An 8223-nucleotide genomic window follows, 5' to 3' on the forward strand; every position below is an offset into this window, starting at 1 on the left:
TATATTGAATACATAGGGAGAGAATGGGAAGCCTTGTCTAGTCCCTGATTTTAGTGCAATTGCTTCAAGTTTCTCTCCATTTAGTTTGATGTTGGCTACTGAGTTGCTGCTATATATTGCTTTTACTATGTTTAGGTATGGGCCTTGAACTGATCCTTCTAAGGCTTTTTGTTTTTTGTTTTTTTGTTTTTTGTTTTTTGTTTTTTTGAGACAGGGTTTCTCTGTGTAGTCCTGGCTGTCCTGGAACTCACTCGGTAGACCAGGCTGGCCTCAAACTCAGAAATCCACCTTCTTCTGCCTCCCAAGTGCTGGGATTAAAGGTGTGTGCCACCACCGCCCAGCTCTTTCCAAGACTTTTAACATGAAGGGGTGTTGAATTTTGTCAAATGCTTTTTCAGCATCTAATGAAATGATCATTTTTTTCCTTTGAGTTTGTTTATATAGTGGATTATGTTGATGGATTTCCTTATATTGAACCATCCCTGGGATGTAGCCTATTTGATCGTGGTAAATGATCATTTTGATGTGTTCTTGGATTCAGTTGGCAAGAATTTTATTGAGTATTTTTGCATCAATATTCATAAGGAAATTGGTCTGAAATTCTCTTTCTTTGTTGGGTCTTTGTGTGGTATACATGTCAGAGTAATTGTGGCTACATAGAATGAATTGGGTAGAGTACCTTCTGTTTATATTTTGTGGAATAGTTTGAGGAATATTGATATTAGTTTTTGAAGGTCTTGATAGAACTTTTCACAAAATCCATTTGGTCCTGGTTTGTTGTTATTGTTGTTGTTGTTGTTGTTGTTGTTGTTGTTGTTGTTGTTTTTGGTTGGGAGACTCTTAATGCCTACTTCTATTTCTTTAGGGGTTATAGGACTGTTTAGATGGTTTATCTGATCCTGTTTTAACTTTGGCACCTGGTATATGTCTAGAAAATTGTCCATTTCATCCAGATTTTCCAATTTTGTTGAGTATAAACTTTTGTAGTAGAATTTGATAATATTTTTGAATGTCCACGGTTTCCATTGTTATGTTTCTCTTTTAATTTCTGATTTTATTAATTTGGATACTGTCGCTGTGCCCTCTGTTACTCTGGCTAAGGGTTTATCCTGTTGATTTTCACAAAGAACCAGTTACAGGTTTTGTTGATCCTTTGTATAGTTCTTTTATTTTTTATTTTTTCTAAGTTTGATTATTTCTTAGAGTTCCTGTGAGTCAAGCTGCCTCTGGGACCCTGAGATCCTGATGTGCCCAAGCTCCTGTGATCCTGTGATCCCGGGATCCTGGGTGTGTTAGAGTGCTTGGGATTGGAACGTCCTCTGGGTATTATGAGACTTGCTGAGGAGTTTGTGCCCAAAGTAGACCGTTGCAAACTTGAAGGATCTCAGGTTGGGTTCCTGCATCCCTGGATCCTGCTGGTCCTAGTTATTCCTGATGGTGTTGGAACAAATGTTTTGTCCCCCTCACCTTGACCCTATGATCCTGGGCATGTTAGAGCTCCTCAAGTTGAGTTTTCTCTGTGTGTTGTGGATATGAATTTTTGTACCAGTTGGATTATTTTTCTTACTAAAGACAAAGGGAAAATAGAAAAGAAGTTTGTACCATAATAGGTAATATCTATGGTCCTTGTTTTTCCTTTAAATATTGTCCATTTATGATATTCACCAAATGTATTAATTTTTCATATATTTGCAAATCTGATGCAGCATTTTGTATGGCTGTGTATTTTCTAATCTCTTTATTTCTTCATTGTTCATAGTGGTAGGATTGAGTCTAGTACTTCAAGCATGCTGGGCAAATGCTCCACTACTTAGTCATACTCCCAGGTCCTATAACTTTTAGACATTTGATTCTGAAAGATACACATTCACAATCTGAATTACAATTACATTAGAGCATTGCTAGAACAAGAACACAAGTTCATGAGCTAGCACTGAGCGATGGGCATCTCTCGGGACAATTGGCACAAGTGCCACAAGACCGGGGGTAAGCGAAAACCCTATCACAAGAAGCGGAAGTATGAGCTGAGACAGCCCGCTGCCAACACGAAGATTGGCCCTCGCTGCATACACACAGTCTGAGTTCGAGGATAAGAAGTACCGCAATAAGAAGTACCGTGCCCTGAGATTGGATGTGGGGAACTTTTCCTGGGGCTCTGAGTGTTGTACTCGCAAAACAAGGATCATTGATGTTGTCTACAATGCATCCAACAATGAGCTTGTCCGCACCAAGACCCTGGTGAAGAACTGCATCGTGCTTATTGACAGCACGCCGTACCGACAGTGGTACGAGTCCCACTATGCACTGCTCCTGGGCCGCAAGAAGGGGGCCAAGCTGACTCCTGAGGAGGAAGAGATTTTAAACAAAAAACGATCAAAAAAAAATTCAAAAGAAATACGACGAAAGGAAAAAGAATGCCAAAATCAGCAGTCTCCTGGAGGAGCAGTTCCAGCAGGGCAAGCTTCTAGCCTGTATTGCCTCAAGACCAGGCCAGTGTGGCAGAGCAGATGGCTATGTGCTCGAAGGCAAGGAGCTGGAGTTCTATCTGCAGAAGATCAAAGCCCGGAAAGGCAAATGAGCCTCATGCATAGTGTAATAAAGGTGTCTGCTGTTCAAAAAAAAAAAAAAAAAAAAAAAGAACACAAGTTCACAACTTATAATTACTTCTTATTGAAGTGAATGAAATAGGATATATAGTTCATCTATATAATTATCTATCATTGTTTATCAAATTATGTGTGGCATATCCTTACTTACCTAAATAAGGATGTTTATTGTAAAAAATTTTTGAAAAGAAAGTTTTTGGCTTCCCGCTACCAATTTTTTGACCATCTATTTTTGTCTTTTTATCATAAGTTCTTATTTTCCTAAATTTTCTCTTCTGCTTCCCACTGACATGATCTCTCAGTTTTCTATCATGCATACCTTCCCTTGACTTTGGCCACTTACTTGCTTATTTATTCCCATCATCAAATAATGATTTAGTTCTTGTCTCCATGGGCTGGTTCCACTGCTAAGCATTTATACACTTTGGTAAATTGCTTCCCCTCGTAGCATTTTGGTTTCATTATCATCAAATGAGAATGGTAGCAGTGTCTTTCCTACTTAAATATAGCAATAGTCAATGAAACAGTATGCTAATGTGTTTAGAGACACCCTTCATTATTAATAAGGTAATCATTAATAAGGTAATACCAGTATTTGCTGTATTCATTAAATATCTTCCTTGATTGTGGACTTGATATTTGAATTGCAACTTGTATTTCTAAGTAAAATTAGGGTTATCTAATAAAAGTAGGATCTAATTGTTCTATGACATGCTCAATGCGCTAAATTACATTTTGCTATTTGTTTTGTTCCTCTTCTCAACACATTACAGACTCATTGAGAAGACTGGCTTTGGTAAGGAGCAGAGTGGGATATCAGTGGGGGTCTAGGCTACCAAATTGCTCTAAACATTTTCTTATGCTCCCCAGTTTAATCAGTATAACTAGGCTCTGAGGATTAATGAACACTAAAGTTGCTTTTAGAGCTTAAGTTCCCTTTTATAATTATGAGGTGTAAGGATACAAGATACGCCTCATCCGGGCTATGTCTCATCTGGGAGGAGTTTATAGTCAGGGAATATGCTGCATAGACTGTATTCACTACTACTTTGATCACCAACAAAACCTGGACTTAATATTTTTTTATTTTGTGACTAGAGAGAAGACACCATGCTTAAGAGCACTTGGCATTCTTGCAGAGGACTTGGGTTTGAGCACCTAGATAAGTTGCTCAAAAGTGCCTGTAACTCCAGTTCCCGAGGAACCCACAGCCTCTTCTGGTTTCAAGAGGTACCTGCTTGAATGTGGTGCACATAGAGATAACTGGACACACATAAATACACATAAAATAAGTAAAAATAATTTTTAACTAATAAAACTTAAAAAACAAATACTATATCATTGTGTGGGGTGCTATTTTCTCTTTTAATACCCATACATGTTACAAAATGCTAGAATTTGTTTAAAATTCTTCATTGGGCACCCTATTTAATATTTGTTTATGGTGAAAACATTAAAAATTCTTTCTTCTAGATTTTTAAATCTTTGTTTTAAATTATTTCTCAAAATTTACTATTGAGAAAAAACCAAAAAACTTTACTATCAAAAATTTCACACACGAATATAATAATAAGCATATCTATACCCCTGCAGCCCCCCCCCCATTTCTCCCAATATCCTCACCAACAAGCTCTTGTCTTTTCTTTCTTTCTCTCTTTTTCATAAGCTAAAAGGTCCCATTAGTGTTATGCATGTGTGCAGCACCAGAAGCCTACCAGTGGTCATATCTTCCCTACAGAAGTCACAGTTTCCCTTTAGGTGGCCATATCTTCAAAAAAGGAAGGGAAGTTCCATCCCCAGCAACTACCCACTCCTGCAAGCTTCTCAATATGGTGTTGGGTTTAATGATCATGCTTGGTACTGTAGTCCTGGTCAAAATCTCATGGTGGGAAAGTCACAGGTGCTACAGTGAGACCTGCTATTGTTATCTTGTAGACAGTGTCAGACTGCTTTCTAAATACTTGTGCTTGTACTCACAAACCTGAGTGTCTCTTAATCATAGAAAGAGAAGCCTCTTTTGTAGTGGACAGTCAGTGGAGAGGTATTTAATAGCTCAAGGTGCTGAGAATAAGAACCTGAGTGTTTAATCTTAAACAGGACACCGACACTAACCCTACAGTCATCAAGGCACAGAAAACATTGTGGCTGAGGAGATGAGAAAAATATAACAAGTGGAGGATGGAAAGCAATGTTGCAAAGCGCTCTCTCTGGACACGATATGGCTATAACTATCATGTCCTCATGACAGTTGTGTTTACCAAATAAGTCCCACAAAAGGTTAAACCCAAACTGCAGGAATATGCAAACTCCACAGTACATTTTCTATATACAATCTTCTCTGTGACACTGAGCAGTTCTTCTTATTCCTCTGAAACTAGGTACCCTATGACCAATCTCCTTCACCCCTGTTTCCCCCTAAGATGTAGCTTGTTTCTTTTGATGATGCAAACATGCTGGCAGCAAATCTTCTCTAAAGACTAGTGCTTTTTCATCTCCACAGTGAGTACACTGGCCTCCAGTTGCACTGAGAAGAGAGTGGCCGCTATGTTTCCTTTAACCATGTTATCTGGAGATGTATTGTTTGCATTCTATATTGAGATTATTGGAAGTTGGAAATTCTGTAATTCATGTGAAAATAAATAATGCAGTACACATAATCTCAATTATCTACAGCGTCTTTAAATCTTATAGATTATGATAATAATATTGAAATATATTCTACCTAAAGATACCAACAGATAAGCAGTGCTTTAGTTTTTAGTGCAATGTAGATCAAATTTATGTCAATCCATGGCCAAAAGCAGAAGGTAAACGTTACATAATGGAGGGAGAAAAAAGGACATTTCAGACTTGGAATTTTATTGAGGGTTGGTGTCAGGTTGACAGAGAGTGCTCTTAAGACTGTGTACCATCGGGCTGGTGAGATGGCTCAGTGGGTAAGAGCACCCGACTGCTCTTCCAAAGGTCCAGAGTTCAAATCCCAGCAACCACATGGTGGCTAACAACCATCTGTAACGAGATCTGGCGCCCTCTTCTGGAGTGTCTGAAGACAGCTACAGTGTACTTACATATAATAAATAAATAAATCTTAAAAAAAAAAAAAAAAGACTGTGTACCATCATTGTCAGTTTGATTGGATTTGTGGTCTCCTAGAAGGCATAGCTCTGAGTCATCAATGTTCCTGTAATAACTCCTTATCCATGCTCCTGTAAACAACTGTAGTGATCTCATTTGTTCACTAAGATAGAATTATTTCTTTAGTCTGTCTCTGATACCATATTTGTGGCAAATAAGCATTTGTTAATGTCTTCCCAGAAAAGGCACAGAACATATCCCAAGTCTAATTTTGACTGGAAACAGGAACGCAACCACATAAACATAGAGATACATGCAGATGCTGTGCACACAACCTCCACAGTGGGACAATGTGCTGTGTGGTTATGGTCTTCACTCCTCTGCTATGACCAGTCTTTTTCTTAATAAATCTAGGGCTCCTGAGTGAGCATGCAATTCCTGTCTCCCATCTGAGGCTAGCCCAAGAAGAGGTGTATTCTGGTCTTGGTGACCAAGCTATTGTGCAGACAGTGGCAGCTAGAAAGGTCACTTGTTAATCTGCTGCCAAGTATCTGGTTCTTCAGGCAATAGCTATGGTTGGTGCACTGAAATGTGTTCAGTGCCTCCTCAGGGGCTGAGACATTAAAATTAACTGTTACAGATGTGGAGGCATGGCAGCGAACATGTTAGACTTACAAAAGACTTGGAACTGCCAATGAAAATGTTGCCTAGGATGACAGAATTTATCATCTGAACAAAGATCCCTAGGGCATTTGAAGACAAAAGGAAAAGAAAATTAGAATCAAATCTCATGTGGCTCTAATATCCAGCCCTAAGCTACATCCCCAATGGTCCTATTCCTACAGTTAGTCTTTATTTACGGTTTCTGGTCTGAATGTCTGGACACATTTGAGACTCTCTCTTAGGCTTCCTAATTTTTTTACATATCTGTGACTTGTTCTTGCAATCGATATTTCCATTGTTTTACTTTATAAGGCAGGAGTATTGGTTGATCCTGATGTTTGCATTTACTTTTCAATTTTATTATATATATATATATATATATATATATATAATTTTAATTTGAGAATGTATGGAATAATATGATGTGGCGACATTTAATTATCATTGAATCTACTAAGTTCTTAGTCTACAAATAGAGCTGATTCTGTACATTTGTGTATTTATCCTGGAAGCTTGGCAATTCATACACTCTCCTTGTCTGGACTGCAAACAGCATTGATATCCACCCCCCACGCCCCCCCCCACTGCTTGGAGTTGTTAATGAGCAAACTTCTTCATATTTGAAAGACCTCCCAAATGCTAAGATTAAAGGTGTATACCGCCATACCCAGCAAGGGAACCTATATGCTTAAAATAGAGCACATTTGCCTAACCTTTAAAAATAGAAACTAAGAAAGTATCCATCTCTCACTCGGTTATTATTGCATTAGATATCTTAAACTTGTGAAGTAAAGAATTGGGATTTGCTCAAAGGCACATAAAAATGCAGAGGTATATAAGTGATTTATCTGAACTGAATATGATAGCAGTCTAAAATATATATAAAGCATTAAGAGACAGACAGTGTCCATAGATGTGCCCAGCACCACTGAGTTTGCAGAGCACGAGTGAGAATTCAGCAAGAATGACTGTTATTTTCATTGTGGTTTTATGAAAGAATATGATTATTTTAACATTTGGGTATTGAAGGTTCCAACGGGCTCTATGTGTTAATGTATGACTTCTGTGGCAAGAGAATTACGTAGCAAATTGGAAAATTTAGGAGGGGAGGACTAGTGAGAAGTTGTGGGGACTTTGTTGTATGCACTTGAGAGTGATTATTGGAACTGTGCTGGCAAGTTTTATGTCTATTTGACACAAGCTAGAGTCATCTGCGAGAAGGAAACCCTAATTGAGAAAAATGCCTCCAAAAGATTGAGCTGTAGGCAAGCTTGTAAATTATTCTCCTAATTAGGTAAAATTACAGTGGAATACTGAAAAAGAAACAAGAAATCATACTGTTTACTATTTACCTAAAAAAACAAAAACGATAAAGCCCATAATTCAGTGTACAAATATACATAAATAGTTTTAATTAGCTTTCATCATCTGGGTTGATGGTGCTTCCTTCAAGAGTCTAAGCCCAACTAACTAAAATTTCAATACAAGACATGAGAAGCTCTCTTTTGAGTTGTTGTGAAGGATCATACAAGAGATTCCACATACAGCCTATTGTGCTTTCCCTTGTTTACCTCCAGAGTAGAAGGTAAGTGCCCATTGTTGAAGATAACCATGCACTTCAGAAATAGATCTCAGAGACCCCTGAGCTGGAACTTACATGAATTTCTTCTCCCTGACAACATGGACCAGAAGGCACCAAGCAAGGTTCTAAATGGAGGAGGTAACCAACATTCCTACCCAGCCATGACTCCTACCTATAGTCCACACCACGACCAGCACAGCACCATAACCCTATACATGCAGTAGTGACATTTTTACCTTGACAATAACAAAACTGTCTAATTGAACTTAAGACCAATTCAACAAAGAGGATAGCATG

At 38.2% G+C, this 8223-nt stretch overlaps 1 pseudogene; it reads left to right on the forward strand.

Moving 5' to 3' along the window:
• The first annotated feature begins 1940 nt into the window (after window positions 1–1940).
• Window positions 1941–2616, forward strand: LOC147000236 (small ribosomal subunit protein eS8 pseudogene; annotated as a pseudogene).
• Window positions 2617–8223: the final 5607 nt, after the last annotated feature.

The sequence above is a fragment of the Mus caroli genome, unplaced genomic scaffold (assembly GCF_978045245.1).
Source record: "Mus caroli unplaced genomic scaffold, Mus_caroli_1 scaffold_19, whole genome shotgun sequence".
Classification (NCBI taxonomy): domain Eukaryota; kingdom Metazoa; phylum Chordata; class Mammalia; order Rodentia; family Muridae; genus Mus; species Mus caroli.